Here is a 20,257-nt window from a genome sequence, read left to right as displayed (position 1 = left end):
TTTCTCACGGGTCAAGCAAGTTTCGCTGACCCCTCATAATAAGAGATGACCGTTTGGACAATATTCCAATATTAAATTAGCAATAAATCACATCACTATAACGCACGGCGAAAGTGTCTTACAAACTTTTTTGTACCTGATATTTTTGCATGATTGGGAATTGTAAAGGAATACAGTCGAACTTGGTTATTACAGAGGAAGATGGGACCGACTGAATTTGCTCGTTATACGCGTTACTCGTTATATTGTTAATAACATTTTTCGAGCCACGTTCTATTTAAGCATAGAACATAAAAAATCCGAAAACCATCGTAGAAAACCACGAAACAAGCATCGCATTCATAAACTACAAAATAAGTTGTTTATTATTGTCGACTGACTTCACAAAGCTTGGATTTTTTACATGCAATTTCAACCATATGCGTGGATACTTTTTCAATGTTGTCGGCGAAAAAACAAATTAGTTACCTACTTAGACACTTAACTAGTGTCATACAAGTAATCCGATCCCGGCGGCATCGGTCTAGTTAACTTCTCGGTCGGATTTTATTGGTTAGGCTTGAAAATGTTGTTTTTACGTACACATTAACAGTTTTGCTCGGTATACCCGAGAAGAAGCTCGTTATAAAAGTGAATAAATGTATGGAGAAAATCATAAACTAAAATGTCAACGAATGTTTCCTCATTACATCCGAGATCTCATTTCCGTAATAACCAAGTTCGACTGTATTTCAAATATATGCATATTAAATTAAATATAATATAAGTTTAGTATTTACCGTCATACCTATATGATGTTAAATCCTGGACCTACGTGATAGGAGGTTCAATAAAGATCGTTTTCTGTACCTATGTAGGTATTTTTGTCATTGCCAAGGGACTAAGTCCTACGTCACTAGGAATACAAGCTTGTAGGATCCTTCACTTCATTAGTACCTAATAGATGTAGATCAGGCGCGCACACAGAAAATGGTACGGGGGGGATCCATTTCGAAAAATATTAATAATAATTTATTATTAACTTTTTTAAGGTGGCGTGGGTGGATAGGGTTAAAATTAAGCAGGTGCCTGAACTTCTACACTTACCTCACCTGCTTCTCGTCGCTTAAACTATGGACCTCACACTTTCCAGGTACATTCTCCATACCCAGACACTCCGGAATTTCAGTCTAGCGATGAGTACGTGGTGCAGGTGCTCACCTAAGAGTTATTGCGACTTGTCGCATCCACGAGTTGTTATTGGATGGGCGTGGCCAATCCGTTTATCCGTTTGTGTCGTTTGTGCTGTGCCTCCATTGCTTCCGAATACTGAAAGGAGAAGGGCCTAGGCCCTAGCCACAGAACAGAATAATAATTATAATTCAGATAGGCTATACCCCAATACACTATATTTTGAAGCAGGGTTTTGAATGTGTGAGTGCCCTACGAAAATGAAACACACTATAGAGTGCAATAAATAGTGTGTTTTGCAACCTCCAAATACACAAATATCAGTGCATAAGCCGAGAGCAGTTGTCAGAACGAAGAACAAGCTTAGAATGACGTATTCTTGACACGTGTTTAAGTTTATCCCATATTCTTCCACAGTGGCGCACCCAGGGGGTGGGCCAGGGGGCCCTGGCACCCCCCAAAATAAAAATTATAAGAATGTAATTCACCAGCACATTTATAGGAAAATTTCTTAGATTTTAATTTCTAACACAAAAATAATTTCGAAAATGTCGGGGTTTTTTAGAAACCCAATTCCTAATGGAACTGTCAAAAAATTCTCGGTGTCCACTCGAATTCCGGACTGGTGTACACCGAGTACAATAGACAAAAGACCGATAAACGAGAAATTAGGCTGTATTGTGTTGAAGAGGTTTGTGTATAAGTTAAATGCAATAATACTTTTTTTTGTCCATTGTAAATTAATATTTTGGAACCTCAATATTAAAAAATCGACAATAAAAATTCGGCGAAAAGAACGACTAAAACCACCACAGTCGGCGGTGGTGTAAATCAAAAGAATATTTTTTTCGGTGGAATTTGTCATACATATTGTAGCTCTTGAGTCTAGACCAGTGCTTCTCAAACTTTTTCATACCACGGGCCCCCGAAATTAGAAAATAAAAATTCAAGGCTCACCTCCCCAAAAATTTTAGTCTTTAGTGACCAACAGTCAGTGGCGCACCCAGGGGGGGGGGGGGGGGCAAGGGGCCCTGGCACCCCCATTTTAAAACATTTTAAACTTTTACCAAACTTAAACAAACCCCCGTTTTAAACATTGAAATTGAAAGCCAATAAACTATACCTTAGACAAATAAAAATTTCTTAGATTTTAATTTCTAACACAAAATTTCGAAATACTAATGTCGGGATTTTTTAGAAACCCAATCCCTAATGGAACTGTCAAAAAATTCTCCGTGTCCACCCGAATTCCGGAGTGGTGTAGGTCATAGCTTGGGAGGGCTGACAGGGCTCTAGCCTGGGGGCCCGGGTTATGGGGGGCCCGGCGTGTCGGGTCGACCAGATAAGTGAGATAAACACACACCATAAATTAACTTTAATAGTAAAAAAAGTCGCCTGCGGCGCTATTATTCTTCATGGCCATGACCATTTTCAATTACTTATATAATTGTGCAATATATTTCCTGATTATTATCTGTCGATACTCGACAGCTCCATTATTAAAGTAGATGTATTAAAAACCGCCAATAATTCACCGTATAAGTACCCTTAATTTGAACTAAAACACAATTGGGAAAACGTTAATTTAGTGTTTCACACTGACTTTAATCTTAGCGGTAGGTAGGGGGGCCGCCAAATATCCTAGCCTGAGGGCCCGTTTCAGGATGTTAGGACCATGGTGTAGGTACACCGAGTGCAATAGACAAAAGACCGATAAACGAGAAATTAGGCTGTGAAGAAGAAAAAGAGCCTATGGGACTAATTTACATTCTCCTCCTTGGGCCCCCCCCAATATTATATCCTGGGTGCGCCACTGTTCTTCCACACCCGTTAAGTATTTCAGTTCTCATTAATTCTGTGATTCCTGGGCCCAGCTGAGAAGGCTGTTCGACAGCCAAGCAAGTTATGATAATCAGTAATGAGGTCCCGACGAAGAAGAGGAAGACATAATATTTCATTCACTCACATAATTTGTAGTTTTTCCGTTCCTGACATGCACAATGCCTGTTTTAAAAGTTTCTAATACAACTGCGAATTGTATTTGCCGATTTCATGGTGCCACTGTAGATGTAGGTAGAATGATCAGTATAATCCACTGTTAAATTATTTTTAAGTGTGATCTTGATATTTAAATACCTAATTTTATGCACACCTACATTCTTATAGCTTATCACCGATAAATGCAACATAATCTTAATAACATTTTTTCACCAGATTTTTATATGTGGATAAATCTACGTTTTAAACGATGTCACTTTACGACCCGTTCTCACGCTATTTATGTGGGTACCGATAGCCGTCAAATAAATAATCGTAAAAGCTACTTATCATGTTTTGTAAAACAATATTGTGAAGTAATAAATTTAAAACATGTTTACTTACATAGGTAGATACAATTTATAGGTAGTATGATAGTAAATTACCCAGGAAAAAATATGAGTCAAGCCCCTACTAGTTAGAGAGCAGCAATGCAAATAGTCTCAAGTCATATTTTTTCTAAAGTAGGTACGTAGGTAGTCGAAAATGTCCCACTGAAGCGGACGAAACCGGTCCTAATATATTAATTAAAAGTGGAATAAGTACTATAAAAAATTGCGTTTTATTAAATAAAAACAACAATACAATGCAGTTCCACCATGAATTGACAGTTAACAAAATAAAGGAAATAAAAGTAGGTACCTACTTACATGCGATGCCATAGGTAGGTATTATACTAAGACCTATAGCATTATCTTGAGGTTTCATCAAAAAAATGAACACACATAATACCTACATAAGATGCATTTATTTTATATTATGTACTTAGGAATGAGAGGGATTTTTTCCTGGGTCCGGGTGCTGAATGCGAATCTGTTTTTTTATGAATTCGTAATTTAAGATAATGCCACGAAATCTTATTATAACGAACCCATTGAAATAATAGTGGGTAAGTCACCAATAGTGCAATAAGTAAAAAAAAACCCTCATCTACGACGCTGGCGCATTTTATTTTACCACATTGGAAATCATATGTAACAGGTAGATAGGTACTTATATAAATCCTTATTTTAATTTATTTTACGACCATAATATTGTATCATCAGAGTTGGGTTTAGAAACATGGAACTCAGAGGCATTGATTGATTATAGATTATAACAAAAAACCATACATTCCATCACTACCGATGTAAGTAATAAAAATATCAATACGTAGGTATATCTCTTTCCTAGAATCACATCCTGATTACTAACTAACATAATTAGTATTGAAGATGACAGTGATGACACCTAATTATATTAATTATGTTTTATTTTTTGTAATGCAAATAAGTAATATCTATTTTTAAATGGTTATGTTATAGGTAATTTTATATGAGTTTTTTTAAGAAATACGCATGTTTTTAAGATGTTGGTATAATTTATTAATTGTACTTATAACAAATTTGAATTGTTTCAAGCCCCCTTTTAAAATTTTATGACGAATCGATTGCGTTATCTGCGTCAAAGAAAATTGCCGCATTGCTCATTCTAAAAGATTAAATTACCAAAATTTTCTACTAAATAAGAAACATTTGTTTGTTTTTAAAACTTGTTTTTTTACTCCTGTAATAGTTGTCTTCATTTTATATTGGAGACGTTTAGCTAACAAAACGGAATCCCAATAGTTTCTTTATCCAGTGTTTCCGGTAGCAATTCAATGATAAAAATATACATACTTAGTTCACTATCCAAAGAAAATAACCGCCCATCTTGAATAGTACCGGTCCACTTTTACTGAAAGCAACCATAACTATTCAGCTATTTCCACTATCTCCCTCTGAAACAGCGCTTCCAATACTTTTTGACCATCGTCCACCTGTCTTCAATACAAAAAAAAAAATAGTTGGACACTAATTACTCATTATAACTATATTTTTGTACTCATACTAACAACATCTAACAAATTGAATTAAATCAGAGATTAGCGTGACGTGACGTAAGCAGGTTCGTGATCTCCAGTTGGTGATACCTCAGTAGGTTGGTGTTGATTCTAAGTATTCGGCATCGACACCATAAACATCATAAGATGACTCGAAGAAAACAAGAGAACCGGTGTCAGGCTTAGGGACTTGGAAGCCCGAGACACTGACTGATTTTGAGGCACGCTGTCAAAAACAATAAAATAAAAATATATCGCTTCCATATCAAATTATTATTAAGATAACAGTGATGACACGTAATAATAACGTAACGGTTTGAGTGGTTATGTTATAGGCCCATTTTGATGTTAGTAGTTAGGATTTTGTTACGCTTTGCGTAATATTTTATACTAAATTTGTTAAAAAAAAAAATGGTCAAAACCTCCGAGACTGCCGGCGAATGTTGCATGATCACAACCTCGCACATCTGCCTAGCGCTGCTAGCTCTAGCTCTGCCAAACGCGGCGACAGTCTGGAGAGAAATGGCCGATTCTGCAGCTGTGTGCATGCGCGGAGTCGATATTGGCCGGACATCGACATTCAGGCTTTGGCCAATGCAACTAGACGAATGTCTCAGGGTCGCAGAGTTTCAGTTGCATCGGCCAATCTGCGAAGCTCCATTTAATAACGTTTGTTTCTTGGTTTACGATGACGTCACATCGCGTAAGACGCATGCGGCGAGTTCTGATGTGCGATCCCACTATTACTTGCAATATTTAAAACGATATTAATTTCACTTAGTACGTACAGAATACAGCCGTTATAGGAGAGTAAGCCAATTTACTCAGTCAATCAACTAGGTGCCAGAACAACTTTAGTTGACGATGGATATCTGTGATAATATACCATATACCTATCGTGTCCGGAAATTTGTACGTATGCAGTTCGCCGTATTCACCTTGAAATGTTTTATCGGAAATATATAGTCGTATATTAAAGACCGTCCAACCTCTTTGGGTCGTATAGTACTGAGATAAAATTCATGTCTAAATAAAACACGGTTCTTGTCGGTTTACAGGAAGCCAGCGGCAAACAAATTTGGAAAATAGCCGATATAGCCGATTTGCTGGTTGCAATACCTTTCATTATTACGTTTAAAATTTTTTTAATCAATATGTAACTGTTTGTTTCCTTAATAAAAAAAAACCTACCTACTGGATTATTTGTTAGGTTAGGTTAGGTTTAAATTTGATCATTATTGTCTGCAATGCTCCACGAACAACGCGTATTTTTTTCATCTCGGTGATATAGAGATGACCGTATAGTATACGGTATATTTCCGATAAGACAGCTCACGGCAAACTGTGCTACGGTGAAATGTAATACGTACAATTTACATGTAACCGTGATATATTGGATTTACATATTGTGTTGTTGATGGTTCAAGACGAAATGTACCTACGTATAAATATACGTAAACACCATTCACTTATGTAGCGGCGCCTAGATGTCCGTCATTCGGATGTCCTGGCGTTCAGTCGGCAGCAATGCAAACATATTCATATACAACAAGACAACAAGTCTACCATCGTGGATTTACATGGGTATTACGGTATTTTGCCAAAACGGAAAATAAATATTTTTTATGTATTCTACAATTAAAAGGCATCCGACGTGATCCACAGTTTATAAATCACCGATTTACAGACTACCAGACTAGTCTTAAAATACAAAATTGATCGCTGATTCCGTTGGCAAGAGAAAAAAACCTAATATTATTCTCTGGCGGCCGATAAAACCGGAGCAATAAAGTAGGTTGATATAGCGGCCCCTTGATAAGAGGCGCGTTAAAGCTCGCACACACTTAACATGTCCACTCCGGCCCTTATCTCTAAAGGGTAAGCGATCGCAAACTTGCCGGACATCGGACTGGACTTTTGGCAGGGGTCGGGAAAACTTTTAACTTACAGAACATCTTAATACCCACTGATATCGAGCATTTTATTGTAAAAATGCTTATTTACCTACTCAAATTGTGTAATCTTGGTAGAGGTCCATTTTATCTTAGGAAACTAACTTTTAACTAAAATTTGTTTCTGGGAAGAAACAAATACTTTTTAAAAAGATTTTACAACGTTTTTCTTAGCTCGTATTCTTATTTGTCCGGTGGTTCTTTGTCCGGTACAAATCTTGCAACCGATTTTTAACTAACTTCTCGACTAGCTAGACATTTGAAACTTTTAGAATATATCAGAACACGATGCCAATGCATTTTTTATTACTTTTAGCCATCTTTAAATAGAATTGAATTGATTTTCAGTTAATTCTGTTTTGTATGAAAAGTTGTTTCGACACCATTAGGACACGATACCGCTAGGGTCCTAGCAACTAAATTATTAATATATACGTGCGTTACTATGGAAATCAATATGACATGTCAAGTACAATTTTTTTAGTCGTTTAAGTTAGTCAAGTCAACAGAATTTAAAAACTTTGTTAATATATAAAAAGTTCTTTTTATCTTGTAATTATTTGTAATATGTCCCATCTATACTTACCAATAATAATACAAAAAAAATTAAGTGTTTGTTTGTGATTTCAAAATATTCTGTGATCTCACTCATTGTGCAAAAGCAAAATGTTCAACCAGTGTGTACCTACTTCCCATAATCACACACGATAAAAGCACGAACACAACGTAGTATGGATAGGTGCATGCTGGAGACAACAACGGAATATTTGAATTAGGGAAAAAACACGGACACGCGATGTAATAGAAATAGTTAAAAATCTCAAATGTAAATGGGTTCGATACCAGGACATACAGCTCTGAGCGGGGGGGGTATGATCGCTGGACAAATCTGGTTATTTAGCGGTACCTAAGAGGTAAAAAATAGACGAATTATTTCAATTCAGCGGAAGTACGTGATCGTACAGTACCCAGATAAGTGGAATCAGCTTGGCGAAGCCTTTATCCAGCAGTCAATAGATTTAGCCTGATGATGATGATATTACATTTTAATCCCTGGATAATTTTTTTAAAGGAGTGCAGAAATTTTATTCTTATAAGATTTAAATTAATTTATTAATAATAAATAAATATTTTTTATAAAATCGTATTTATTAAATGATCGTTTTTACAACAGAATGATCAGCTAATCTCTTAGCCTCCCAATATATTGAATTCTTGCTATGGGTCCAACACAAACTGAAAGAAAAGCCATATTGGTTTTCGAAACAGATGCTAACCCAACTAAGCCACTTTGGGTCTAAAATCAAAATATAAATAGCCTTTTTTGAGTATTTAGAGTCTTTAGACTCTTTAAAGAGACTGGTTTGACCTCAGCAATCCATCCTTATTAAGAGCAGCGACAGACATGGAGAAAATGGCCGAACTCATCACTCACGTCTCATAGCGGATATGGTACAAAATGAAGAAATTGTGAGCAAATTTTCCTATCTTTGCAACGACGCTACTAGAGCCATCTACGTGTTGTAGAGTCAACACGACACTGTACCATGGGATATATTGTGCGCTTGTGCTTGTCAATATTAGATCGGTGACTAGCGGTGTTGATACTATCCGTGGCTTTGTCCAAATGACTTTCTCTTGGGTATGCTTACATACTGCAGTCTGCAATTTAGAAAACATCTTGGTATTTTTATCGACTTATACGAGGTATAAATGAGAACTCTGCCATTCTGGGCAGTGTTGACCTGTGTGTCCCTGATAACTATCTTAGAAATAGGGAGCATCAGTTGTTTATTCTCCTAAGGTGCAGAAGCAACCTGCCACTGGTAATGCCAATTGGGAGGGCGATAACTATGTTCAACTAAATTGCTTTGGGTGTTGATATGTATATTCCACTTGCGTGAGGCTGAGTTTAGGTGGACGCTATTTTATAAATTCTTAAAATAGGGTCTCGTTAGCAAACTCGGTGTACAACTTTGAACTACTATTAGATGTATAATTGTATTTTCACTGCGTTAGTATGTTTATATTATGTTCTCTTTTTATATTTTGATTATTATCCCTTTTATTATTTTTTTTTCCATTATTCTTTATAATAATGTTTCATGTCATATTGTGAACGTCTTAAACTTGTAATTTGTAATGTCTACAATATGTTAAAACATCAACAAATTGAAAATAAATTGAAATAAAAACAAAGTTGAACACTAATAATTAATCATGAAAAATCTCTAGAGAAATATTTTCTCATTCTATAATTAATGAAGGTATAATATACCTACATTATTTTATAATTATTATAATATATCTACTTACGAGTATATGTAAGTTCATTGTCATATCATTTAACAATGTCATGCCAGAACACTTAATTACGCTAGATATTTTTTTAATTAGTGTGCTTGCTATTTTAGTTGTTGGTAGAGATTCCTTCATATGATTGCTCTACCCAATCATATGAGAAAATCTTTTTTGTGCGAATGTTCTCGTAAACAGAAAACACTCTTGATGAGGGATTTCTACTAATCAGAGATCGCTGTATTACTTTTAATACTTGACAGTTGGAAATAATTAAGTATATTACCTATATGATAGACACTTAATTATATACAACTTCAATGTGAATAACTGGAATAAAGAATTGTTAAATAACATACCCTATATTAGGGGTCAGTAACCTTTTAATCATCTCGATCATATTATTACACATTTGATCAGAGGCGTCCCTAGACAAAGTGCCGCCCTTTTCTAGTCTCAAATTGTTTGCAAATTTGTTAGGTAAAGAAAGGATAGATTCTTCCGGCATTGTGGCCATGACAAAATCACTTTGGAACGGTGTTAGTGTCATTTTAAAGTAACGATACCAACACCTAACCGAATCGCATGCACTGCCAGAAGAATCTGACACCATTCTACATAACTATTTTTTTTAAATTTATATCCGGAAATCTTAAACAGACAAGTGTAACAGAAATATTTTTAAAAAGTGCATATCAATGCAATATCATCTACTGAGGATTAGATTTCTAAGAAACATGTCAAACAGCGGTGCTTTTAGGTACTTAGGCGCTGATAGGTTTGGAGCCCCCCCATGTAAAAATACCTTTTCGATAAACCGTCATTGAGTACCTATTACCTACAATAAAAAATAGTATGTACCAATTGCCAGGAGTCAGCATTTTCTGCTTCATGGAAAACTACCACTGCTCTCAAATGCCGTAATATTTGTATTAGTTCCTTCATTTGTCGCCCTTCAAAATGTGCCACCCCTATGCAACGAATGACCTGCCTATCACTAAAGAGTATTATCTATACTTATATTCATTTCGAGTATTTGGTGGACTCTGTAGTGAGTTATGTTCGTGCATTTGCCAAAGAATGCCAAAATTATGTATTTTGTATAGTGTTTATATGTTATTTTATTGATTAGTATTTCGTGAGGTTTTCGGAGGTCAATATCAGTGGCGCACCTAGGGGGGGGGGGGGCAAGGGGCCCTGGCACCCCCCAAAATTATCAGAATGATTTTAAACATTGAAATTGAAAGCCGGATATACCTTTGGGCTTAGACAAATAAAAACACGGCAAAAAATGATTTGTAATTCTCCAGCACCCTTTTTAGAAAAATTTCTTAGATTTTAATTTCTAACACAAAAATTTCGAAACACTAATGTCAGGTTTTTTTAGAAACCCAATCCCTAATGGAACTGTCAAAAAATTCTCGGTGTCCACCCGAATTCCGGAGTGGTGTAGGTCATGGCTGGGGAGGGCTGACAGGGCTCTAGCCTGGGGGCCCGGGCTGTGGGGGGCCAAGCGTGTCGGGTTGACCAGATAAGTGAGATAAACACACATCATAAATTAGCTTCAATAGTAAAAAAAAGTCGCCTGCGGCGCTATTATACTTCATGGCCATGAACATTTTCAATTATATAATTGTGCAATAATCTATTTTTTGATTATTATGTGTCGATACTCGACAGCTCCATTATTAAAGTAGATATATTAAAAATCGCCAATAATTCACTGTATGAGTACCCTTAATTTGAACTAAAACACAATTTGAAAAACGTTAATGTAGTGTTTCACACTGCCTTTAATCTTAGCGGTAGGTAGAGGGCCCGCCAAATATCCTAGCCCGATAAACGAGAAATTAGGCTGTGAAGAAGAAAAAGATCCTATGGGACTAATTTACATTGGGCCCCCCCAATATTAAATCCCGATATTAAATCGTAATTGTCTTGTCTGCATAGTACTTCGAGAGCATATCGATTCTTTTCTAGTTAGTATTGAGATATCACATTATTTGAGAGGTGTTGCCATTACATGGGCGATAATCATTGTCACTTAGTTTGAACCTTTTTATAAAACCTCATCATTGCTCCGTGGCCTGTTAGTAATATCTGTGTGAGTTCGTGTGATGTTTTTATGTTCTTGGCAAGAGTAGTGGCAGATATTATGTTTGGAATAAATTTCCATGTAATTTGATCCTGCGGCGGACGTTGTGTAACTGCTGTTCCATGCTAAGAGTGGAAGAAAAAAAGCTACATTTTAAATTTATAAATCTACGATAAAATTTAATATAACAACTGTCACGTATTCCAACCATACAAAATATTGTTCAAATTATTCAATCACTAGAGACTAGGAAATAGAGAAATGTTTGAGGTAACTATCATTTGGTACAGTTATTCCGAATTTTAAACAAAAATCTAAAATACTTTTACAGAAGTGAATCTCGAAAATAAAACGGAGGACATATTATTTTCCAAAGCCGTCACGTTACAACAGTAAATGACAAATAAATAATCAGTAAAATAAGGGGAGTTTATAGACGCCAGGAATGTCCAACATATTCGGAAAATAAATGGTGGAGATGTCTAGTTCTTAAATTATTTTTTTCTATTCTTTCTTTGTTCTGCTCCTCCCCCCACAAGACAACAATGATATAGGTACGTATTATTCGAAGCAGCAACATTTTTGTAATATGGTAATACCATTTAGGTACATAACTGCTGTTGGAGATTCTTAAGCCAAGAGTTACACCTTTTCGCATACACGTATAATAATATACGTTATAAGGTATATAGGTATCCAAAATGATTTAATTCTAAGGTAGGCACAAGGACGTACACGGAGTGAGCTAAGTATATCCTAAGAATATATTATTATGTATGTTATTATTATAAATAAATTAAAATTTACACAACAGCCTCCACAAATTTTTGACGGAAGTTGAATAGGTATTGAGAATAATAATTATTATTGCCCTTCCGATTGGTATCGCAAATAGCAGACTCTATCATATGGTACGTTTATATCTGACACTTATATCGTGATACTTATATGACACCATATTCACTTTAGTTAGTACTTAGTACTAATAGTTAGTACTTAGTACTAATAAACAGTAGATATAGTTGTATCAGCCACTTACATCGCGTGTGTAATTTTTTTACAATAATTGTAAGTTTATATTTGACTTAAAATACAAAATATTTTTCTTTTTAATGTTTTCAGATACATATTATGTATTAATTAGGTAATACAGTTTAAATTGTAAATTATCAAAAAAATGTCTCAAATTGCAAGCTTCGTATTTTTCCGCTAGTTGCCTCTGGTAGGTAGAGGTATCGACTATACCTACTATGTATGAGAAAGGTGCAACTAAATTTACTGAGTAAATAATGACTTCATTGAACTAGTTTTATTCTATTGTGAATAAATGTTATTTTACCACGTTTTTATTAGCTCGTATCCTTGTTTGTCCAGTACAATTTTTTTCTTGTTTGTCCAATACAAATCTTGCAATCGATTTTTAACTAACTTCCCGACTAGCTAGACATTTTAAACTTTTAGAATATATATATAGAACACAATGAAAATGCATTCTTTTAATACTTTTAGCCATCTTAAAAGCAGAATTGAATTCATTTTCAGTTAATTATGTTTTGTATGGAAAGTTATTTCGGAAAAAAACGTAAGAAGTAAAACACTATTATTGGTTGCTAAGGGGGTCCTTGCTACTAAATTACTAATATATACATGCGTTACTATGGAAATCAATATGAAATGTCAAAATGATATTTCAGTATTCTATATTTATTCAGTATTTCTATCAAGTACAAAAAAAGTATTTATTAATACATAGAATTGTCAAGTTTATATGATTCAACAGAAAATTTAAAAACGTGGTATATAAAAAGTTCTTTTTATCTTGTAATTATTTAATATTTAGTATACTTAGACCTAATATATATTTTTAATGATATAAGAAAATAAATGAGTATGTATAATATAGTTTACGTTTACATGAAAAATAAATATTAGTATGTCGCCCAATTTAATTCCCCGATAGTTGCTTGAGTAACCCTGGCTGAGCGGAGCTTTTTTAAGTACACACACAGAAACAACTGGGAATTAATGGACGGACAAAAAAGACAAAAAATATCGGAAACCCCAAATGGTTTCTTGCGTTTTACACTACATTATTCTCGCGGCTTTGGTTTTTTGTATAATAAAAATAATTTTGGAAAAAATATGCAATGCGTGTTGGCTTTTGTACTGATCCATGCGACAGGGATATTTTTTATGAGCTTTACATTGGCGTGCACGAATAAAACATTTAAATAAAAAATCACTGTACTTACCAATTATATATTTTTTTCAAATACACATTATAATTATTTCATTACTGTGGTAGGTGAAAATGGATAAAACGTCAACTGATAATAGGTAAGGCTAAAATTATGAATCGAGTATTTTTGTAAAAAGTTTTTTTTTGATATTTCTATATTATATTCTCAATCCATCAATTCTTCGTTAGGCGAAGAATGTTGAATTCCCGAATGCTTAGGTACATTATAGCAGGCTAAACAGAGAAGGACCAACAACATGTTATGAGAAACTATAAATACGAGGTAATACAGAGTATAATAATATATGTATTTTTTTTTAAATTATTAATAACCATGTCCTTGCTTTTCCGTACAAGGTGGTTGTTAGTAATGATGAACAACCACAAACACACAGGCTTTGAGAAAATCATATAAATGTATTATGTCGTCACCGGTAATCGAACCCAGAGTTCCCGGATGTAACGCCAGGTAATATTATAGTTCATGGGGAAGTTATGATAAAAACCATTGCGAAAGAAGCTTTCATGTGGTAGAGGTGTTCCATCAGAGAATGAAATCAACGTAATGATCTCTGAATTCCATTATATTTGGAACAATGAAGAATAATAAAACTAATTTTAAATATATAGGTATGTTTACTTTAAAATGCTTATGTTTTGTACAACGTTAATTTATCAGAAGCAGTGGCGCACCCAGGATTTAATATTGGGGGGGGGGCAAGAAGGAGAATGTAAAATAGTCTCATAGGCTCTTTTTCTTCTTCTCGTTTATCGGTCTTTTGTCTATTACCTACACCACGGTCCCCACACCCTAAAACGGGCCCTCAGGCTAGGATTGGCGGGCCCCCTACCTACCGCTAAGATTAATGGCAGTGTGAAACACTACATTAACGTTTTTCAAATTGTGTTTTTGTTCAAATTAAGGGTACTTATACAGTGAATTATTGGCGATTTTTAATACATCTACTTTAATAATGGAGCTGTCGAGTATCGACACATAATAATCAAAAAATATATTGCACAATTATATAAGTAATTGAAAATGTTCATGACCATGAAGTATAATTGCACCGCAGGCGACTTTTTTTACTATTAAAGCTAATTTATGGTGTGTGTTTATCTCACTTATCTGGTCAACCCGACACCCCGGGCCCCCCACAGCCCCGGCCCCCAGGCTAGAGCCCTGTCAGCCCTCCCCAGCCATGACCTACACCACTCCAGAATTCGGGTAAACACCGAGAATTTTTTGACAGTTCTATTGAGGATTGGGTTTTTAAAAAACCTGAGATTAGTGTTGTGTTAGAAATTAAAATCTAAGAAATTTTTCTAAAAGGGGTGCTGGAGAATTACAAATCATTTTTTGCCGTGTTTTTAGGCCCAAAGGTATAGTTTATTGGCTTTAAATTTCAATGTTTAAAATCATTCTGATAATTTTCATGTTTCGGGGGTACCAAGGCCCCTTGGCCCACCCCCTGGGTGCGCCACTGAATTCAGAAGTATGTAAATACCAATAAGTAAGTATACAATTTTATTTTCAACTTGTGTGAGAATCTATTATTTAACTTAATTTTATATTGAATAGTTATAAAACAATACAATACTTATTTTAATTATTAATTACTTACCAAATTGGCGCCATTCGTATGCCACTGGTAAGGGATCAAAGATTAATGGAAAACAACAGGAAGTGATTTTCATGCAAATATGTTTTAAAATAGATTAAGAAGCGGAAGCATGGACAAAATGATTTCGAGATGGGGTACAAAATAAATTCCAAACTTTTCTATGTGATATCCTCTTTTTAATGCCGATTTAATGTTCAGAGTTATTCAAGCTAAGCCTTATTTATCTGTAACCTGCTATGAAATGATGTGTTTATTGGAAATTATTATACATTTTGCAGCTATATTATATCGTTAATGGGTGGTTTTATGTTATTTTTAAATAGGGACATTTTATTTTTAAGTCGATAAGATTATGTTAAACGTCACAGAAATGAAATGCTTTTAGCACCTGCTTTGAAGGATTTTTACATTGTATGGATATAAATTAATTTTTGATTTTTTTATGTAATAGCAGGTAGTTATATAAGTAACATTAAATTGTCTCAATTATCACCACAGCTACCTTTTCTTCCTTGTCGTTGTCCTGGTACTGGGAATTGTGGTCTGCGTTCTCCACCTATCCCTGGTCCCTGGCCTCCACAGCCGTTCCTATATCTTGACTCTTGAGTCTCTGGATCTATTATAATAGATACCTACTCTTGATTTATTATTCACATACTCGTCACTTTTTCCAATGAACGATGGTAACTTTTAAAAATTAATCATAGCATTCTTGTCTCTCGCACATACAAAATCTTATTATCTATGCGGACGCGTTGGCAGAATATAACAACAATCCTGTAAAGATATTAAAGTAAATTTGCAGTACCTAATAACTATTATTGCAATATATTATGTCGATTTGCCTTCCTACTACTTATAGATTCTCGTAGCTTCAACTATGGAATAACAAAGTTTTCAGGGACATTCATCATACCCAGACACTCCACACTTTGAATCTAGCGATACACACACTACCTGCAGGTATACATAATGGTGTTCACTTATGTGTAATTGCGAGCTGTCGCACCCACAAGTGGTTGTTGAATACGCATGGCTCAATTCATAATTATTAGGATCTTTAGTGTCCATTTGTGTCATCCGTGCTGTCTTGTCTTTTAGACATGCCGCATCAGAAATCAGAATATTATTATAGCAAACATTGGATGATCCCGATATTTGTACCAAATATTTACGAGTACCACGGTCCTTCAAGTGGCCACAGGCATTGCTTGTCATATACCTAATGCCGAGAAGACTGAAGCCAATCCGTTGAGAAGGCTGTTTGGCAGTCTAATCACCCGTGTGAAGATCCTCAGAGGACCTGATGAAGAAGAAGAAAAACTAATATGCCAATTACGTAGATAATTTGTATTTTTTCCGTTTCTAGGGGGAGGGGCGCAAACCCTAACCCCCTCCAATGTGTACGCGCTTGTCTTCTGTATTAATCATTTTATAAAAGAGTCCATTATTTTTTCACATTCAGCGTTCGCTAGTACATTAGTACCTAGGTACCTGAGTCCACGATTTAAAATGATTATTTATTAATTTTCACAAAATTCATTAAAAAAATTATTAATTAAACCAGAATCTCACATTAAGAAAATGGCATGTAACAATAAGTTGTCGTAAAAAAATACGACCGCCATGGGAGTCGAGGATGTAAAATATAAAAATCTCATTACGAGGAAATATTTTTTCCCCTAAAAAGTAACCAAGAATGACAGCGCGACTTATGGGGATTATATTTTTAGCCATAAGATGTATTTTCTCCAACTATTTCGTGTTAGTTTTTAAAACAAAGGTATTATGTTTTGTCTTTTGACCCAGGGGTGAACAAAAAAATATAGATGTGTTACCTTAAATTAAATGAAGTAAAACAACTAATGTTGTGGCATATTATATTCGCGTGAAAACTGTCCGATCCTGATAGGATCATATGGGCCTCCACAGAGTGGAGGTTTGTATTGACAGATTTTGTTTTTTACGAGAAATGGATGTCAGCCACTTGCTCAACCTATTAGGTCCATACCCTGACACACACAAATTGAAAAACAATTTTTGTACTTGCCAGACCCAGGATTCGAACCTGGGACCCACGGCTTTGTAGTCCAACGCTTATGCCGCGCGGCCACCGTGGCAACTACCTATGTAATTATGCAACGTTATATTATAATATTGATACCTACCATTATGTCTTAAGCGTAGGGTGTTCAACCAATGTGTGATACCCGTGCTCACGTATGGCTGCGAGACATGGACCCTGAACACGTGAGATGTCCAAAGGCTAATAGTCACACAGCGAGGCATGGAGAGGTGCATGTTGGGCATCACGCGAAAGGACCGTAAGAGAAACGAATGGGTTAGGAAGCAGACAAGAGTACGCGATGTAATAGACATTTCCAAACAGCTGAAATGGAGATGGGCGGGGCACATTGCTCGCCGAAAGGACGGCTGTTGGACAAATGCCATCATCCAATGATACCCAAGGGGTACGAAACGGCCACAGGGTCACCTTAAAAGCCGCTGGATTGACGAATTGGTAAAGTTCGGCGGAAATACGTGGCAGCCAACGACACAGGACCGAGAGAGTTGGAGAAAGCTTGGGGAGGCCTTCATCCAGCAGTGGATTGACCCCGGCTGATGATGATGATATTATAATATCATGTGTGTGCTATGTCGTGCTTATACCTAATGATAGTTTAAGGTTTATGTCGTTTCTTCACCGAGGTCCAAGAATTTCAGGATGAATAAGATAAAGACTGCTTTTGAGATTCATAAATAATTAAATTCAATTTTTGTGTATTTATTTATAATATTATTCTATCAGATTTAGGAGCAGCCAATAACTGTCAAATTATTGTGAGCAAACGAAAAAATATAAATAATTTAGGTGAATGGAATATTTCTTCATCGTCAGGACCTCATGACTGACGATCGTAACCCGGATGATTTGGCTGTCGAACAGCCTTCTCAAAGGGTTGCTCCCATTCTTCCCGGTATTCTACGACACGCAAGGTAAGTCAATGTAAGAGAGAAGTCATGAATTGATTTTATTATCTGGGGCTTACAATGCTATCTTTAATATTCTGAAGCGGCATGTTTTCTCTCTACTAAGTTGATTTACCTTTATTTTTTATTCTAAATATCATGTTGTGAACGTCTTGAATTAATAATTTGTTATTGTGCTTAATTTGTCTTTTTAAATAAATAAATAAAAGACAAGACGGCGTGGACGACCCAAACGGACTCCAATGATCTTAATAATTTTATTATAACCGTTACGTTACGCACGTTCGATAACCACTTGTCGATGCGACAGGTCGCAATAACTCGTAGGTGAGTACCCGTAGCTATAGCAGTACAAGTGGGTATTGGGTATGTACCCGGAAAAGTGTGTGGTCTGCGAGGTAAATGAGGTTGTGTGTGGCAACTGTTACCTATATGTTGTTAACCCTGCCCCTCTCCCGCTGTCTTAAAATCAATAATAAATTGTTATGGTAAATTTTTCGCAATGGACCCCCAAACCATTTATCTGTGTGCGCGCCTGGTGAACTTCGTTCCCATCATTAGGTATTGAATGATGTTTGTTTGTAACATAATTTATAGCCGACACCAGGAACAATAGTTATGACCTAGGTAAATAAATGCACATCTAATTAATTAGGGTTAATATTTTAATATCTAATTTACATTCGGTCTTGAATAAAAAATAAGTTGAAAGGATAATATTAAAATTGCTCGCAGCCCTGAGAAGATGAGCATTTTTTTAATCAAGGGAATAAAGAAACTGCCGCAACAAACTGCTTCCGTCTGACAAATGTGTCGCATTCCTCTTGAGATTCTCCCCGAGCCTCTGCTCAATACGTCACTGCGTCAATGATACAATACACTTCCCAGTGACAGTAAAAGATATAATTCTTTCCTCCTGAAACTATATGGACTCCTGGTATTTTTACTGTATTGCTTTATTTATGTTCCTCGTATATCTTCAAATTCGGACTGCCACTGACACGGTACCTACTTTATTAGTTGATGGTTTCCCATTAAGTTCATTAAAGAGATATTATCAGGTGAAGCACATGGCTACCGACTAACATAACTGTTTGACTACATGTTATTAGTGAGATTTCGTATTTATATTTTAGGAAGTTGAAAACACAGTAGGTACCTATACATCAAAGATATCTAATATAGGATTTGTTGAAAATGTTATGTAACATACTGATATGGCCTGGGACGATGCCCTGAGTCTGAGTCGATGAATTATCAGGATGCGTGTATCCAGCTATCATTATCATATATCATTATATCATATTGTTATGATCTAATTATTCTAGCTGAAAACGGAGTTTATTAAAATTAAAAATACTATCGTACCAGAAGCAAGTCGAGAATCAGAGTCCGAGAATCTCAGGTATCGACACTTTATCAAGAAAGTAGCGAGAGTTGGTTGGATGTTAAATTGAAGAGTGGTGTATCCGATTACAACTGTTGTTTTCACCTAATTTTGTATTAACCGTACCCGGTGTAAGAAAGCATGTGCCGCCTGCCTTCTCGGAATTGAACAGCCATTTCCACAACAAACGTTGGCTTTAGCTTGTTTTCCGATGACGCCCAAAATTAAGGTATCACTACCTACTTATACAAAACATATATAGGCACCCACCTAATATGAAAAAAAAAAACAAAAAAATATGAGTTCAATGATTTGTATTTTTTTTTTGTATATAAACGAACAGATACCTACAATCTTTGTCTAGAGTCCAATGATCATATTATTTAAAAAAAGAAATGAGGTGCACAAGGTGAATATAATACTTAATTGAATTAAGTAGTTAATATTACGTTATCATTGGTATATGATATATGAAAATCATAATTGATTGATCTCTCATGTTCAGTAAAACAAAATTTTTCTTTGATATGTATGTAGGTACTATGCAAAGTTCAAAATCATACAAGACTTCCGAATGACGAATTAAGAATATATTATTATTC

This window comes from Rhyacophila brunnea, unplaced genomic scaffold (assembly GCF_057557595.1).
Source record: "Rhyacophila brunnea isolate RB1 unplaced genomic scaffold, BYU_Rbru_1.0 scaffold_19, whole genome shotgun sequence".
Classification (NCBI taxonomy): Eukaryota; Metazoa; Arthropoda; class Insecta; order Trichoptera; family Rhyacophilidae; genus Rhyacophila; species Rhyacophila brunnea.
The sequence above is the reverse complement of the archived record's forward strand: the minus strand, read 5'-3'. Positions refer to the sequence as shown.